The sequence below is a fragment of the Drosophila kikkawai genome, chromosome X (assembly GCF_030179895.1).
Source record: "Drosophila kikkawai strain 14028-0561.14 chromosome X, DkikHiC1v2, whole genome shotgun sequence".
NCBI lineage: Eukaryota > Metazoa > Arthropoda > Insecta > Diptera > Drosophilidae > Drosophila > Drosophila kikkawai.
Genome location: NC_091733.1, coordinates 1150144 through 1169528, shown reverse-complemented (window position 1 = coordinate 1169528; position 19385 = coordinate 1150144). Strand labels below are relative to the sequence as shown.

Below are 19385 nucleotides of genomic sequence, written 5' to 3'. Positions count from 1 at the left end.
ACAAGGTACATTTGTATTAGAATGGAGAGTCCTTGAGAGACCATCCTTCTCAGATCATAAGTACATACGGTTCCAATACGCATTCGAACACTCTACAAAACAATCAGTCTTCAGGAACCCCCGGAATACTAACTGGGGAAAGTTCAAGAAGACTATCGCGACACGGCTCGCGATCTCTCCGGGCATAGTAGAATCCGCGGAAGACATAGAACAGTCCCTAGAGACCCTCTCCAAAGAACTGCTGGATGCGTACCACGCATCATGCCCTATATCGGACACGAGAAAGAGGACCAGGCCACCCTGGTGGAATAAGGGCCTTTCACTCTGACGCAACAAACTCAAAGAATTCTTCAAAATCGCCAACAGGCGAAAGATGACATCATCAATGAGGAATACAAAGTCCTACTTAGGGACTACAGCCAAAGCCCCCACCTATATATATAAGGGAGAAAAGTTCAAACGCCCTGGTCAACAAAATTGTTGCGGTGGTCGGGGACGGAAATTTTCATGTTGTTCCGATTATTACAGGGACCATTTGCGAAACCAAAGTTCAAACTAAAACAGAGCACTTTCGAGCTGTGTCTAATTACCTGCAGGAAGCAAAAAAGAGCTTTTACACCTACCAACTAAAAAGCAGCAAGGGACTGCAAGTAGTGCTGAAAGGAATTGAACCAGAAGTCGCCCCCTCTGAGATACTAGAAGCCCTGAAAGGCAAGGGTTTTTTTGCCAAGAATGTTAGCAACATTATCAACAAAAACAAAAAGCCGCAACCTCTTTTCAAAGTCGAACTTGAGCCAGACAGTTAAACCCTAAAGAAGAATGAAGTTCACCCGATCTACAAGTTGCAGTTCCTACTGCATCGAAGAATCACCGTGGAAGAACCGCACAAACGCAACGGTCCTCCTACGCCGAAGCTCTACGGACAGGTATGCAAAATCCACTCCCCTCAAACTCAGTAAATGCTCAGCAGGCCCCAGGGCAGCCACAAAACAATCTGGAATCCATGATGGTGACCATGCAACAAAGTATGATGGAACTCATGTCATTTATGAAAACGACCAGAATCAGAATATGGTGATACAGCTGCTTGTAGCACAACAGTCAAAATAATCAATGTCCAATCTACGTATATCCAAGTGGAATGCCAACGGCGTCTCACGGCATAAACTTGAACTAACACAATTTACAAACGAAAACCACATCGACGCCATGCTACTGGTTGAAACGCACCTCACAAGCAGATACAACATTCATATAAGAGGTTATACCTTCCACCGCACAGATCAACCAGATGGTATCTGGGAGCTCACAACATCATCCCAGCTCATCAATTTGGCTTCAGAGAAAAGCATGGAACTATAGAGCAAGTTAACAGAATAACATCAGAAATTCGCACAGCCTTCGAACATCGAGAATATTGCAACGCAATATTTTTAGACGTTTCTCAAGCATTCGACCGCGTCTGGCTCAATGGCCTCATGCACAAAATTAAAACACTCTTGCCGGCATACACACACGAATTACTTGAGTCGTATCTCTACAACAGAGTCTTCGCAGTGAGGTGCAACGCAACAACATCCGGCACCTATGCAATCGAAGCCGGAGTTCCACAAGGAAGCGCACTTGGGCCTACCCTATTTATCCTATACACAGCGGATATCCCCACAAGCGACCAGCTAACACTATCCACTTTCGCCAATCAAAAATCCTGAGAACTATCACTGGGGCACCATGGTATATTCGCAACGAACACATTCACAGGGATCTCGGCATTCCTGCAGTTAAGAACGAAATAGAAAAACAAGAAGCATCCTACATGGAAAAACTCTCCACCCATCCAAATCCCTTAGCAAGGGACTTGATACAAGTTTCCAGAAGAAGCCGCCTACTACGTAACGACCATCCAACCCAGCCATAATTAGTCAGGGCCATTTACTCTGTACCAGTCTCATGACTGCTAGTTAGGTAGTATTGTAAGATTTGATACACTAATTGTTAGTCTCATAAATAAGAAGATTCAATAAATAAAAGCAAAGCCTAAATAAAAAAAAAAGGGACTACAAGAAGGAAATACGCAAGGCACAGAGAAACTCGCGTAGAAACTTCTGCTCCAATATAGAGACTGCCCCAGAAACGGCTAGACTCCGGAAGCTGCTATCGAAGCAGCCAACCATACAGAGTCAGCTGAAACGCGACGATGGACAGTGGACTGAGGGCAGCGAAGAGGCCCTAACAGCACTAATGCTTGCGCATTTCCCAGGATTCACTGAGGTACCCGATGCAAATAAGCACAAGCACCTAGCAACTGGAGAAGACCATCTTGTAACGGCGCCTGACGCACTTTCGCTCTGTTGGCCTAAAAGTCAACTTTCAACTTTGGCCTAAAAGTATGCATTTAGGTATAGCAGTAATTACAGCGTTGCCAATTATTGCACTGCATCGGAGCAATCGATATTGATCAGCTGGATCAGGGTCGCAATCAAAAGCTCAGCTTTAGCACCGCGGCCATATTCACCGGTCTATATCCGGAATCCGGCCAAGTTCGTTTCTCTGAGAGTGCCGAAGCGACCACACGCGTTTTATTCGAGTGCGGATTAAAAATAAAGTACATCCGATATTCACGTCAGTGCAGCTGCACCAAGAGGGAAGATTTTTCATTGTTTTGTTGCCAAAGTTGGCGAAAAGGCTAGGTAAGCCATTAAGTGCCACCTAATGTTGGCATAGTTCTGACGGCATTTTGTTGCAACCACTCGGTTCTCCGTCAAGCGGAGCCACCTTCTCCGTCAAGCGAAGCCACCTCTCCGTCCAGCGGAGCATCTTCAGCAAACATTTGATTTAACCACGTTGTAGAAGCCACAAACGCCGAGGATCAGTCAATAAATATTGCATATGTAGCCCCTCCGCATTTTCGTGCAGTCGGCCCCGGCCGTTAACGTGGCTGGCGATGAATAAGTGGACTGTATTATTTATTTTCTTAGTTTTGTTAGTTTTATTGATGATTTAGCGGGTTTACAAAATTATAAGCGGGTTGCGGGCGGTAAGCGGTTGCGTAACTGTACAAAGCTTGATAAGCGATTTTGCGTGCGGTTGCGGTCAAATATACAGAAGCAATAGAACTAGCCGCGAACAGCGTGCAGAAAAAAACAAAAATGCAAAGATCGCGTGATGCGCTAATACATAGACAAAAACTGCATTTTCGGCTATGCGTGTGAGCTTTTAAGCTTTCATAAAGTAAACAATACAGTGATGCGCAATTAACTAGGTGCAATTATATGTGTTCAGGTCAGGAGCTTATGTTCCCGCCCCCCGCGACTCCGAAGCGCTCCCGCTTCTTCAAAGCTCCTCAGCTCGCTCTCTCGCTCCCGCTCTTCTAGCGGATGCTTCGGCTCTGGCCGATCGTCGCATCGCTGAGCGGCCGCTCCCGCTCTCCTAGTTGTTTGATCTCCCACTCCAGCTTGTACATTTTAATTCCTAATTAGAACTCCAATAAAGCGGATCATTATATTGAAAATAACCACGCCCCCGGCCTACTACTTCTCTTTCGTTTGGTGGTGATTTTCCCTTTCGCGATTTCGGTGATTTCTACGGTGGTTTCGTTGACTGCGGCGCGGGAGTGATTTATTTAATAATTCGTGTGCTTATCTGGAGACCTGGAAATTGAATTTCCCCCCCCTCGAGCCGAACACTTTGGTCCTACAGAGCCGGATTTGTGGATTTTGGATTTCCGGATTTTCTTGGATTTTGGATTTTTGGATTCCGGATTTTTTGTTCCTTCCACACCAGCAGTTCTCGGCGTTTCATATTTTTCCAAGATAAGTACGAATTATTCCGTCGCCCCCTCACTGCCGGTCTTCAGCAGTAGTCCGAAAAATTAATTTCGGTCACTCTGCTGCAAGATTAATTCACGTCGACTCCAAGAGCGAGTTTTCCTGACAACGGCAGTTGAGGAATTTTCCATTTCCTATTTTCCATTTCATAAAATTGGCAAATTTTTTCAATCCGTCTCCGTTTTAAACGTCGCCATATTCTTTTTCGTCCGCTTTCCTCTACATATTGGCATTTATCCGTACATCAATGTACAAAACGGTTCCTACATAAGAATAAAATTAAATACATACATATGTCCATACATCTGTCTACATAAAGACATTGATTTTATTTCACACAATATAAAAAGAAAAAATTATTAAGATTCCGATAATAAAAAATTACAAATAATAAAGAATACAGTCCGCTGCTAACATCCATATCCATATATACACATATATTATTATATTATTCCATATTATATTTTCTCCAGGTCAAACATATATTATTCCATATTATATTTTTCCCCATCCACACACATTTTCATACAACATTTAAAAAAAAAAAACCCAAGAAAATAAAACATAATAAATAAAGAATAAAATATTAAAACAAATCAGATACAATCCTTATGGGGAAAGGTTGAACGGAAGTATGAAACCGCTTCCAGAGCAGCTCTTCGCGATGGAGGTAGCGGAAATCTTCCGTTACTGCAAAACAAATATGAGCACTGCTATGCGGTGTTCGAAAGATGTGCTGCGAAGCTAAATGAAGACATCGCCCGTAAGTCCGTCCCCACTTCACCGCCAAGAACAGCTCCGCCGACAGAGACATTCTCCAGGGGTTGCAGTCTTCCGCCATGCGATACCGAGATCTTTGACGGAGATTATCTGCGCTGGCCCACCTTTCGTGACCTGTTTACGGCCATTTATGTAAACAATTCCAGGTTGACTCCAGTGGAAAAGCTTTTCCACTTAAACGCCAAAACTAGCGGTGAAGCTCACGCCATTGTGGCCAAGTCTCCGCTGACTAATGATGGGTTCCAATCCGCGTGGTCAGCGCTTCAGGATCGCTTTGAAAATAAGCGATTGTTGGTAAACAGCCAACTAAAAATCCTGTTTAGTCTTCCGACCCTAGGCAGTGAATCAGGCACGGCCTTAAAAGATCTGCAGAGCACAATCCAAGGGTGCTTGATAGCCCTCGAGCATTCACAAATTTCCACGGAAAATTGGGACTGCCTTCTAATTTTTCTAATCTCCTCCAAGTTGCCGAAGGTCACTCTCTCGTTATGGGAGCAGCCCTTGACCAATAAGTCCGCGATCCCAGCCTGGGAAGAAATGAATTCCTTTCTCGAGGAGAGATATCGGACGTTAGAAGCAATTGAGGATGTGCGACCCAATTCTTCCAGCACACAGCATTCAAGGGAGCCCAGAAGTGCACAACCAAGGAGGGTAAATACCTTCGAGACACAAGTCGGGCCACGCCCACGATTTGGTGATCTCTGCTCCAGAGAGCCTCATCCAGTTCGGCTTTGTCCGCGGTTTTTGCAGATGACTCAACCACAAAGAGCATCATACATTAAACAAAAGAGACTGTGCCTTAATTGCTTTGCAAGGGGACATAATCTTCGTGAATGCCCGAGCAGGCATTGTTGCTTCACATGCAGGGGACGGCATAATACGCTCTTGCACAAAGATACTCCGTCTAACGCTGTTAGCACAGCGCCGGCTCACCCTCCAGAGCAGCCAATCTCAAACACGTCAGTTCATTTCGCCTCCAACCAACAAGGAGTACTTCTAGGTACGGCCATAGTTCATGTGTGCCACCGAGGAGAGAATTTTCCAGCACGTGCCCTGATAGATTCAGGATCCGAAGGCACTTTCATTTCTGAGAGGCTTGCCAACCGGATTAAACTTCCATTTCAAGCCGTAACAACAAGAGTCACAGGGCTCAACCAAGCCAATTCCGGTGTCTCACAAAAAATGTGTCATTTCCAGATGGGCACTCCGGCCAAACCTATGCTCAAGATCGACACGACGGCGTTTGTGCTGCCGAACCTGGCCGGCAATCTTCCGACAAGCACAATTGACCGAAACATTCTTGATAGGCTGCCAAATATGCCATTGGCATACATAAAGACATTGATTTTTATGAAGCACGATAGAAAATAAAAATCCAATAATTACTAATAATCAAAATACAGTCCGCTATCATCCATATATATACATACATATCATTATATTATAAATCCAGATTATATTTTCTCCATATAATATACATATATTACATATTATATTTTCTTCCCCATTACATACAACATTTTTAAAAAATATATAAAACAAGAAAATCAAAAAAATACAATAAATAAAGAATAAAATATTGCAAAAAATTTGTAAACCAGTGTCCGTATTTTTGTGCATTTCATTGTTACACAAGAGCTTTACATCGCCGGCAGCGTAACCCAACGAACTTTGTGTTGGGAAAAAAGTGTCAGGTGTTCCAATCCCACCATTTCGATCTAATTATTTTTTCTTCATAATTAATATTTTTATTAATTAATATTTAATCAATTAATTGATCATTAATTACTTTTAAAGTTTTGCACTCGATTAAATATCCGCAATTGTTAAGGGTACTCCATTGGGTTATTATTAAATACGAAAATAATAAAAACTCTGCATTTCCATTCCGCAATTATTTATAAATATAAATAAATTTCGATTCTCGTCGCATTTGCTCCAATTAATATTGGTTCCACTACATATATTTTCGATTCTCGTCGCTTCTACATCAAGTAAATTTTTTCCAGTTTATTTACTTGCAATTCTGAGATTGGTTAATTCCACCATCTACCATCTACCATTCGAATTCTACGGCATATTCTTGCAATCCATATTTGTTTCGATTTTACCGTCTCACATTGCTACTCCTTCGATTTAGTTGACGGTACTGGGAGCAAATAATTCTACCATTCGAATTCTACAGCATATTCTTGCGAACATCCTTTATTTTGAGAATTCTGCTCAATCCAGCAGCTTCATTCACCTACTTAGTTGGTCACTCCTACCTACTCCCAAAGGAATATAAATATGTCAGAAGGACAAAAGTCAATTCCCCAAGACGCAAATCAGAAGAGGGAGATATCCAGAGCCAACGGCCCTCTAGATGTTGCTATGCTTGAGTTTATAGCAACTAGCAACCGTCTCATCCAATTTGAAAACCAGATTTTTGCGGCATCCACTTCCAAGCCCAATTCATTCACATTAAAGATCCGTCGAGATCAGATCCAGTCCTTATGGGAAAAGGTTGAACGGGAGTATGAGACCGTTTCCAGAGCAGCTCTTCAAGAGGGAAGTAGCGGAAATCTTCCGCTACTTCAAAATAAATACGAACACTATTATGCGGTGTACGAAAGATGTGCTTCCAAGCTGAGCGAAGACATTGACCGCGTGTCCGTCTCCAATTCACAGGCAAGAGCAGCTCCGCCACCAGAGACATTCTCGAGGGGCTGCGATCTTCCGCCATGCGACACAGAAATCTTTGACGGAGATTATCTGCTCTGGCCCACTTTTCGTGACCTGTTTACGGCCATTTATGTAAATAATTCAAGGTTAACTCCAGTGGAAAAGCTTTTCCACTTAAACGCAAAAACTAGCGGCGAAGCTCACGCCATTGTTTCTAAATCTCCACTGACCAATGATGGCTTCCAATCCGCGTGGTCAGCGCTTCACGATCGTTTCGAAAATAAACGCGCGTTAGTAAACAATCAACTTAAGAAATTATTTAACATGGCGTCCATTGAACGCGAATCCTCGGCAGCCTTGAAGGAGCTGCAAAATACAGTCCAAAATTGTCTAACATCGCTGAGAATTTCCGGCCTTTCTACCGAGAATTGGGATTGCCTCCTTGTCTATTTGTGCTCCACAAAACTTCCGAAGCTGACGCTTTCATTATGGGAGCAATCCATCGAACAAAAAACCGAAATTCCTACGTGGCCGGAACTTGATTCATTCCTAACAGAGCGCTATAGAACTCTGGAAGCCATAGATTCTCTCCAGCCTACTGTGACACGTTTTCGTTCATCTAAACCGATAAGTTCCAACCCAACGCCACGAGTACTACAATCCTTTAGTACGAGGATTCTACATACGTCCAAAAGATGCGATTTGTGTTCTGCAGAGAACCATCCAGTGCGTTTGTGTCCACGCTTCCTTCAGATGACGATAGTCGATCGATCATCTTATATCCAGAAAAAGCAGTTGTGCTTAAATTGCTTTGCAAGCGGTCATCCACTCCGTAATTGCACAAGCGCCCACAACTGTCTTACTTGCCACGGTCGACATCACACTTTGTTGCATCCAAGCGACTCATCTTCTAGTGTTCCGATTCCTCGTGATGACACCCGACAAATATCTCCACCTATCCAACGGATTTCGTCGTTCTCTACACGAGTGACCAATGCGGCCGACTCCTTCAATTACTGGGTTCCATACAACGACGGCAAAAGCAGACGTTACCGAGGTATTTCATCCTACCAATGCCGAGTCTGTCAAGGGAACCATCCTCTTCGGAAGTGCCACCGTTTTCTTCGGCTTGATGCGAAGAAACGGCTCCAGGCAGTCATCGACAGGAAATACTGCGTCAACTGCTTGGCCCACCACCATTCTGGAGGATCTTGCCGTAGTAACGACCGATGCCAGTCGTGTGGACAGGATCATCACACACTTCTACATGCCGACGACCGCTCAGCGACTCCAACACTTTCTCGAGCGAAGAACTTCTGATATTTTGCTGCGTATCCTCGCAAGGGGGGGAGAATGTTCAGGTCAGGAGCTTATGTTCCCGCCCCCCGCGACTCCGAAGCGCTCCCGCTTCTTCAAAGCTCCTCAGCTCGCTCTCTCGCTCCCGCTCTTCTAGCGGATGCTTCGGCTCTGGCCGATCGTCGCATCGCTGAGCGGCCGCTCCCGCTCTCCTAGTTCTTTGATCTCCCACTCCAGCTTGTACATTTTAATTCCTAATTAGAACTCCAATAAAGCGGATCATTATATTGAAAATAACCACGCCCCCGGCCTACTACTTCTCTTTCGTTTGGTGGTGATTTTCCCTTTCGCGATTTCGGTGATTTCTACGGTGGTTTCGTTGACTGCGGCGCGGGAGTGATTTATTTAATAATTCGTGTGCTTATCTGGAGACCTGGAAATTGAATTTCCCCCCCCTCGAGCCGAACAATATGAAATTAAGAACAAGTAAAGAAGTAATGAAAATGACCTATCTATTTCTCAACATACCGGCCCCCCTGAACGACTGTTCAGTTCAAAGGAAGCACAACAATTTTCGTAATAGGTCGCTTGTAGGTTCCTCTAGCGGTTTTCACTGTGACGACACGGACCCTCTGATCCTGGCCAGGATGCACTTCTACGACTCGTCCCAACAACCACTTGCTTGGCGGTTGATTTGGCTCCTTCAGCACAACCAGGGTGTCCATGGCAATGTCCTGAGCTTCTTGTTGCCATTTCGTGCGAGCTTGAAGTGTGTTGAGATACTCTAAATTCCAGCGTTTCCAGAACCCTTGGACCTTGGCCTGCAATTGCCTCCATCGCTGCAGTCTGTTGATGTTTACATCCAGGAGAGATGGCTCTGGTACCGAAGTGAGAGGCTGACCTGTTAGAAAATGAGAAGGGGTTAGCGGATTAAGGCTGTGGTCGCTGGGTGCGCACAAAGGACGAGAATTCAGAAGTCCTTCAATCTGTATGAGCAGGGTCGAATATTCCTCGAATGTGAGTGCGCTGCTGCCAACAACTCTTTTAAGGTGCAGTTTAATAGATCGCACACCAGTCTCCCAAATGCTTCCGAAATGGGGTGCAGAGAGCGGGATGAAGTGCCAATTAACTTCGTGAGTCGACAAGAAACTCAAAAACTCTTCGTTTTGACTTTGGGAAATTGCGATCTGTTGCATTTCCGCTAACTCTTTTTTAGCTCCATGAAAAGTTGTGCCATTGTCTGAGTACAAGTCTGAGATGGGCCCACGGCGGGACCAAAAGCGTTGAAAAGCGGCAATAAATGCAGATGTTGTCAGATCACTGACCAGCTCAATGTGTATTGCCTTTGTAGATAGACAAACGAAGATAGCAAACCAAGCCTTTCCAAACTTTGGCGTCCGACCTGTAGATATTTTGATCGATACAGGTCCAGCATAATCCAAACCAGTGTGAAGAAAACAGCGGGCAGGTTGAACTCGAAACTCTGGTAAATCTGCCATCAGTTGAGAGGCCGTGTGTCTTCGCTGCAAGAAGCAAGTTCGGCAATTGATTACAGTTTTGCGGACGAGATTTCTAGCTCCTAGAATCCAATATCGTTGTCGTAAACTATGAAAGGTGTATTCGTCACCAGCGTGTAGCAAGGCAGAGTGTTGATATAGAATTAGTGTAGCGGCGATTGGAGATTCCTTAGGCAGAATTATGGGATGTTTTGCGTCATAATTAGCCAGCGAATTGTCTATGCGACCACCAACACGCATTATTCCTTGCTCGTCTAAGAAGGGCGTGTAGCGGATTAACTTGGACTTCTTTGATAATTGTTGTCCGGTGCTCAGCTGAATATATTCCATGCTAAAGAACTCTTTCTGAACGTGCGCAAATATCCTGGATCGTGCATATTGTAGCTCCCACGCTGCTAGGAACGGTTGGAGTGGAGTCCTTCCACGAAAACGATGGACGAAGCGAAAGCAGTAGCTGAGTATCCTCATTAAGCGAGACCATGAGGAGATTTTGTTGATCATACAGTTGAGCGAATTTCCGTCGTCGGAAATGTGTAGATTAACTTTGGGTTCGGCCTTTACCTCCAAGCATGCCTCTTCTTCTGTCGACAAAGCAAACTTAGCCTTAGCGGGTGGCCAAGCTGAACGTGAAAAAAAATATACCATATTTGTGGGCGTGGCACATTATGCAGTACATATATAAATTTTACAACAATTACCTGTCCAATGCCGTTTAAATTATTCGATTACCTTATTTGGTTCAAAAGATATGATTTTTGCAACGCTAAATGAGAAAAGGCGCTACTGTGCGGCGAAGCGATTTAAAGCTTGTGGCAACGTAGATCCAATTGGCATGATGGGCTCCTTAAATGGGTACTGAACAATGTAGACACCATCTTCTGTACGAGCATGCGTTTTAAGGAAATGTTGTTCTGCAGGATCACTAGCATCAATAGTTGCTTTGGTCGGATGCACTTGTTCCATGTCCATGAATGATCGGACCAAGGAGTCCAAGTCTTCGTACGCGTGGTGAACTTGGGCTTGCGTAGATGCTTTGTTGCAATCAGAATAACTGCCTGTAATTACCCAACCAAAATTAGTATGTAGTGCGATGGGGTATTCGATACCAAACTCTCGGCGATGTCCAGTGTATATGTTCCACAGCTAATCAGCGCCTAAGATTACGTCGATTTTTCCCGGAGCTCCAAACGTCGGGTCAGCTAGCGGTAAGCGGCGAATCTTGTTCCATATAGAAGAGCTGGACTTGACCTGCTGAGCTGGAAGCAGAGAAGTCAGAGAACTCATAATTAAACCGGTGACCTCCACTGATGCAGTAGTGGTCCTTGAAAGCAGGGTGAAGGTAGCGCGACCTCGGATCACGCCTGCCGGGCTAGCACCTAAACCAACTACCGAAATGCGAGCATGCGAGCGAGAAATTCCGATCCTTTGGATAAAGGACTCGGATACCATGGTTATTGTTGATCCAGTTTCGAGCAACAACCTACATGAGGTGGTGTTGCCACATGCGTCAATAACATTGGCCAGAATGGTTGGCAGTAGGGCTTGATTGTTAGCCCTCTCCACAGTATGATGGCTGATAGCGGCAATATTCATGTCAGCAGCATGATCAAAGGAAGGAGTTGCATTTAATTCGGCGGCAGACATCTGGGCGGAAGCCACAGGAATCGATCTTGACTCCTCCGGATGTACTAGAGTATGATGTCTCGCGTTGCACTGACGGCAAGTGTTTGAAGAATTACAATCCGAAACTTGATGCGACCTACTTAGGCAATTGAAGCATAACTTAGTATCCCTGACAAAGCTGCGGCGGCTTCCGACATCCAAGGCTTTGAATTCAGTACATGAATATATATTGTGCTGTCCTTGACAATATATACACTCGCGGGGCGGTTGATTTGATCCACTTGCATGATAGGTGACTTGGCGGCGTCTACTCTGGGCTGGTCTTGACGGCTGCAATGCGTGTAAATCCTGACAAGACTCCAAAGTATCACAATGAGCGAAGAGAAAAGTGAATAAATCATATATGGTGACGTCTTCCTTGGACGACATATTACAATTGGCCCAAGCTTGCTTGACTTCAGAACCTAACTTTGATAGCAGAATATGAATTAGCCATACATCGCGGCTGTCACAGTTAAGCGCGTTTAGGCCTCGTATACATTCGTCGGCAGAATCCACAATTTTGCGTAACTCAGTGATATTCAAATTATTAGCGGTTGGCAGCGACAGAAAATTCTGCACAAAAGATCGAGCAATAAGCGATTTTTTATTATAACGATTTTCCAATTTCTCCCATGCATCTTGGTAATTATCGTTACAAACGGCGATATGTTTAATTAACGACAGAGCTTCACCATCCAGATAAGATTTCAGGTAATGGAATTTTTGGCACTTAGAAAGCTTCTCGTTGTTATTCACTGAGCTCAAAAACAAATCACTAAACTGGCTCCAGTCTTCATATTTACCAGAAAAGGTGGGAATCCGAATTTTCTCGAACCTTAAATCAGTTGCACTCGAAGAGGTATGAATTTGTTCCAAAAGCTGATTCTGTCCCTCAAATAGACGTTCCACTGTACTTGAGATCAAAAGGTTAGACTGGTCTTGGCCGTAATCTTGACCTCCCATTTCTTTTATGGCTTTACTAAAAATAGCGTCGGCACTGTAGAACTTCTCTTCGTATTCCGGTATATCCAAACCAGGGTCCTCGTACCCCTCCTCCAGGTTGAATTCCACTAAGTCATCGGAGAGCTCCATGAAGTGGTTGAAAGTGGCAACCAAACGCTCCAGTTTATGTTGCAATGTCTGCACACAATCACATCTCTGTGCAAAGTCCGTGGCGCTGTTCATGGTGCGGGTTAGTTGCCCCTTACAGGCACCACGTTGTTGAATTGTCCGATGCATTATCGAATTCATGGCGAAAATTTGTCTCTTTTTATGCGCGAAGAAAACTCACAAATAAACGCGGGTATCCGGCTACTCGAACGGACCAAAATTTGTATGGCGATGAATGAGTGGACTGTATTATTTATTTTCTTAGTTTTGTAAGTTTTATTGATGATTTAGCGGGTTTACAAAATTATAAGCGGGTTGCGGGCGGTTAGCGGTTGCGTAACTGTACAAAGCTTGATAAGCGATTTTGCGTGCGGTTGCGGTCAAATATACAGAAGCAATAGAACTAGCCGCGAACAGCGTGCAGAAAAAAACAAAAATGCAAAGATCACGTGATGCGCTAATACATAGACAAAAGCTGCATTTTTGGCTATGCGTGTGAGCTTTTAAGCTTTCATAAAGTAAACAATACAGTGATGCGCAATTAACTAGGTGCAATTATATGAAATTAAGAACAAGTAAAGAAGTAATGAAAATGACCTATCTATTTCTCAACAGTGGCCAAAAGGCATCTTTAGAGCCAACTCGTGCCAGGCACATTTTCTTGAGAGGGGTTAGGTTGAACATCATGATTAAATCCGCATGAATATGTTGCCCTCTTCAGCCGCAACAGTAATCCCTCGATATCAGCGCCAATCACTTTCCATCGGTAAAGGCGCATCGTGCGTATATTTTGTGGAAGGTCGCGAGTTTCCCAATTTCGGCGAGTTCCGGCCCCATAGGACATGGTTGTTCTTTTTGCTACACTGAGAGAAAACTTCTACATAATTAATTTATTTAAATTTACATTGTTAAGAATTTATCTTAAATTAAAACGGAATTTAACTATGAAGAGAATATTTAAAATTAAGAAGCATAAATTAGGAAATGCAGATGAATTAAATTTTGAGCGGTTTTAAGTTTTTAAAATTCAAAAAAATGTTTAGCGTATGATAAGCAGGTGGACGAGATTTGTTAACTCATGGCTGGCCTCAGTCTGCATTCTTTTACAGCCATCGCTCGGGAGATCGATCTTTCGTCGTTGGAAAAATTTATCATGTGAGTTGCAACAACAAAATGATGCGTATAATGGTTATTATTTTTGCTGAGTACTTTAATAAAAATCGTCGCGCCACGCCTATAACACCCGTAAGAAAATAAGTAAAAGAAAAGTAGAAGTAAAACAAAAAAATGAATTTATTTATACCACCTTAAAGCCGAACAAACAAAACACAGTTTGATTAAAAACAGAACAATTGAATTGAATTTTCATTTAGGTAAATATAATTAAAAGCAAAACGATGAGCACTAAAAGTTATGAAAATATTGCACAAGAATTAAAAATTTTCTTTAGCTTATAAAAAATGAATTTAAACCTTTGTTAAAATTTAGACAAGAGACCAGCAATGAAGTTTATCTCGAAACCACGTTTTTCGAACTGGCGGCCATGATATCTCCAGTTCAACTGAACCGATTTTCATGAAACAAAGTGGAATCGACGCAGAATTGTCACCATTTTCGGCTGACGGAACAGATTTTTTTTTAATTTTTTTTTCTATTTTTTTTTTACACTAAACTACAAAAAAAACGCCCGAAATTGAATTTTTTTTTTTGAATGGCCGCCATTTTGTTTTAAAAATTTTTTAAAAAAATCTGTTCCGTCAGCCGAAAATGACATCTATTCTGATTATAACCCCGTTTTAATTTTTCATTTCGGACGCTCTGGAGACCCTGAATCGTGGCCGCCAGGACGACACCTTTTTTTTCGACCACCAAGTTTGAAGTCTCATTACTCTTTGAACAACCCTCGTATCGAGGCAAGAACAACTTTTTTAGTTACTTTGAACATTTTTGAATACAATAAATAAAAAAAGTTTTCAATTATTCTTTGCGTTTTCAAGTAAGAATTTTTTTAAAAAGGGTCCAAAAAACGGCTTTTGAATGAGAAGACCCCCTTAAAAATTTAAAATTTATTAAAAATTTAATTCTATCTTATAACATTAATTATATCTTACAATGCCTTAACTATTATATTCTACTTTATTCTCTAAACATTATATTTGTTATTACATACATGCAAAATTTTCTCTTCTTACTTGTTAGACTTGAAATATTTTATTAAAATGTAAATATATGAAAGAAATCATGGACTAATCCTTTCACTTGAACTCGGCGGATGGTTCTGCAGTCGTAAGGGTATCAAAAGGGATCACTCGAGCTTCGCTCGAAGATAGTGATCGCAGGTTGGGCGGGTTTAAAATGACGTAACAACACCTACGTCTCTTCACCGAATTTCCCTCCTCTTTTCTTTTTCTGACTTTTCCCACTGTCTCTTCTGCAATTTCTTTTACTTTTCTCTACCAAATTTCCGATATCTTTTCGTATGCCGTCGCAAGCACGCTTAATTTCTTGATTAATGATTATAAACCAAGGCAGATCTGAACGAGCAAGACCTCCACCCCCAAAGTCGACGAGCTAGAGCCGGATCCTATAGCGTGCCCCCGCGAATTCAGATCTCGATCGAAACTGTGCTTTAGAACGTTGCACGTTACAATCTCCAAAAAGATCTGATATCCTCTATTAGAATCCACTGGGCTACAGAGTCGTTTCCGAGGATAAAATCACCAGGACTAGATGGAATATTCCCAGCCATGCTGCAGGTGACCAAAGAAGTGATCACCCCATGACTCTACAGAATATAAAAAGCTTGTTAAAGCAAGGGCTATATACCTACCCAATGGAGGACCTTTCGGATTGCCTTCCTGTCCACAGCAGGAAAGTGCAGCCATGCGAGCCCCGAGGATTACAGACCGATAAGGGTCACCTCATTTCTACTTCAAACGCTGGAAATTCTGGTAGACCTATATATCAGGAACGATGTAGGGAGACTGCTGTCGACCAACCAGCATGCCTACACGAAAGGGAAATCAGTGGATCAGTGGCTCATAAACTCCCGATCGCCCCTGTGTCTGGACTACAATGTCCTGCTCTACAACTCCACACTAAAGCCAATATGGACGTATGGCTCCCAGCTCTGGGGGAACGCGTGCAGTACCAATCTAGACATCAAACAGCGCGCCCAATCAAAAATCCTGAGAACTATCACTGGGGCACCATGGTATATTCGCAACGAACACATCCACAGGGATCTCGGCATTCCTGCAGTTAAGAACGAAATAGAAAAACAAAAAGCGTCCTACAAGGAAAAACTCTCCACCCATCCAAATCCTTTAGCAAGGGACTTGATACGAGTTTCCAGAAGAAGCCGCCTACTACGTAACGACCATCCAACCCAGCCATAATTATTCAGGGCCATTTACTCTGTACCAGTCTCATGACTGCTAGTTAGGTAGTATTGTAAGATTTGATACACTTATTGTTAGTCTCATAAATCAGAAGATTCAATAAATAAAAGCAAAGCCTAAAAAGAAAAAAAAAAAAAAAAGTGGAGACGGCACTACATTAGTTGGTAGCCACCATTGATAGAGCCCTATAGAATAAGAAATATGCATTCGGAGTGTTCGTGGACATATCCGGGGCATTCAACAACGTTAATAATAAATTGTCTAGAAGCGACCAACACACCCCCCACTATCAACTTGTGATAAGAAATCTTGTGTACAATCAGATTGGGGCACAACTTCCATATTGAGAGGAGCTCACAGAAGCACGCCGCAAGGTGGGGTCCTATCGTCCCTCCTATGGAATCTGATAGCACACGACCTAATCAAGAAATTCGAAAGAAAAGCACCAAAGATAACAGCTTATGCGGATGACATAAGCATAATTATCACGGGAGTCTGTCCATCGACCCTTCGCTCGATCATGGAAACAACGCTCAGGGAGATATGTGAGTGGGCGGAGAAGGTAGGACTCAATATCAATGCGGATAAGATTGACCTCATACTCTTCACCAAGAGACACAAGGCGCCGCAATGGATCCCCCGCTATATGCTCAGCAGCACATGGGCCTCTCAACCGCTCTAATGCATTGGGTCTACATATCGGTGGTGCGTCCGACTCTGCGGTATGGAGTGTTGTGTGGTGGCAAGCCATGGAGAAGAAAACGTATAATAAGCTTATGGAGAGAACCCAGCGGCAGGCACTGCTCTGCATATCAGGGGCGCTGATGTCAACCCCTACTAAAACACTCGAAACTATAATCGGTATATTTATTTTTATTTATTTAGTGTGCCTTATTGCCTTAAACTTTTAATTTCATTAAAGCTAATGTTACAACATTTTGTTTTTTCAGACTTTTAGCAATGCTTTTCAACTGTATTTTTTGTGTGTATGTACCTAGTACAATTTAGTAGATTTAATATTAATAACTTCAAGGAAAAAATACGTCATAAAACCTTGATTTGACACTTAGATGACTATCTTATAAAATAGCTTAACTAATTTGTCTAACATAAGTTAAGTTTAAGTTTATCTTGCAAGATATTGTTTTACAGTTTGAGCTTCAGTTAGGTGTATATAATCAGTGCTTGTGTAATATCCCTGCAGTACCACATTTCATCAATAGGCCTTTTCATCAACAATTCATCAACGCGCCGACTGCGACGTCGACAGAATCGACGCTCTGCCGACTGCTACTTGAACCCGAACTCCCTTCGGATACCCGAACTCCCTTCGAGTCCGATTTGTTGGTGCATGTCAAAAAAAAAACAAAAACAATTTGCATGGGCTTCGTTTATTGAAGTCCGAAACAAACTAAGAAACGCAACTGTCCGAAAATTAGAGAGAGATGGTGATAGAGCGAAAGAAGGGGGAAAGAAATGTTCGGTCTTCGGCTTTCGGTTTCGTCTTGCTTCTTCTTATTCCCTTTGCATTACAAGTTGAAGTGTTCTCCACTGCAGAAGTGTCGTGTGTTAAAAATATTAAGAAATCAAATAATTCAATAATTACGTTCCGGGCCATATTGAAATATAAAAAAAGGTGAGTAAAAAGATTGTTCTTAATTAAATAGAAGCCTATAAATGTACATATAATATTTTATTTATTATATGTATATAATATATTAATATATTATATTTATATATGTATGTATGTATTTTCTTTTCAGACTGCAGTAATGGCCAATATATTGGGTAATTTTATTTAATTAAATTATATATTTTCCCTTGATTAATTATAATTTTTTCTGTAGATGCAATTTCCCAAGTGACTAAAACTGAGCCTCCAGAGAAGATACTGCGCAATAAATTTGGTCTTCATGAATAAAAAGCGGAACACCAAGAATCAAAAAGACCTTCAGGCCTCTTAATATATGGATGCTTAATCTTAATTTTTTATATTTGTGTTTTAGTTTTGTTATAGAATTAGTTAGAATAAATAATATTAATAAAAATTTAAGAGTTTTATTTTTATATATGAAAAAAAAAATCATCAACAATTCATCGATGAATTGATGATGAAAGGCTGATGAAATGTTGATGAATTGTTGATGATTCATCGATGAATTGTTGATTATTCATCAACAATTCATCAAGAATTCATCGATGAATCATCAACAATTCATCAACATTTCATCAGCCTTTCATCAGTAATTCATCAACAATTCATCGATGAATTGTTGATTAATTGTTGATGAATTGTTGTTGATGAATGCCTATGACATGCCCATGTTAAATTCATCAGTAATTTGTATGGCCATTCATCGATGAATCATCAACAACACCCCTTCGGCTATTGATGAAACGTTGATGAATTGTTGATGAATGGTACTGCAGGGATGGAAGACTAAGTAATAGTTTTAGAAGTTTGTTTTGACAAATTTGTATTTTTTTTAATATGTGTCTGCGCACAATTCCCCCAGATGGAGTATCCATACATAAGGGTAGGTCTAAATATTACCTAAAGATTATTAGTTTGTGTTTAATAGATAATTTTGGTTTTCTGTTAATTATAGGGTATAATATGCGAATGATTTTATTTATTTTGTCTATTATGTACCCAACATGGGTATTGAATATGAGTTTTTTTTATCAAACTGTATGCTTAGATTTTTTATATTATTAACCCATTCAATTGGTGTGTCACACAGTTGTAGCCAATAATTTGGTATATAACAAGATTTTCTTCTTTTCGTAAAAAATATAGCTTTGGATTAATCTTAACCTTCCATTTTTGATAGTATTAGTATTAGTATTAGTATTTTGATAGTATATTCTAATTTATAAAAATAGCTTTGCATGCTGTATTTTATTCCATTGTATAAAATTACCAGCTGTATAGATAGATGTGTCATCAGCGAATAATGATAGATTAAAGTTTAAAGTATTAAATAATACTGGCCCTAACACCGATCCCTGGGGTACACCAGCTACTATAGAACGTTGGATAGATGGGTCACCGTTTAAGGATATGAAGAATCTTCTTTGTGTTATAAAGCTTTGAACTATTTTTATGAGGTATATGGGCATTT

At 41.7% G+C, this 19385-nt stretch overlaps 1 protein-coding gene and 1 long non-coding RNA gene across 3 annotated transcripts in view; both read left to right on the top strand.

Annotated features, from left to right (window-relative positions):
- The window catches only part of kl-3 (dynein heavy chain 8, axonemal kl-3), a 654155-nt gene that overhangs the window by 391775 nt on the left and 242995 nt on the right, over window positions 1-19385 (top strand). The gene's annotated exons all lie outside the window — the stretch shown is intronic.
- On the top strand, window positions 17550-18274 carry LOC121502698 (uncharacterized). The gene is made up of 3 exons (XR_005991060.2): window positions 17550-17896; window positions 18024-18048; window positions 18108-18274. It is a non-coding gene; the product is annotated as an uncharacterized lncRNA (long non-coding RNA).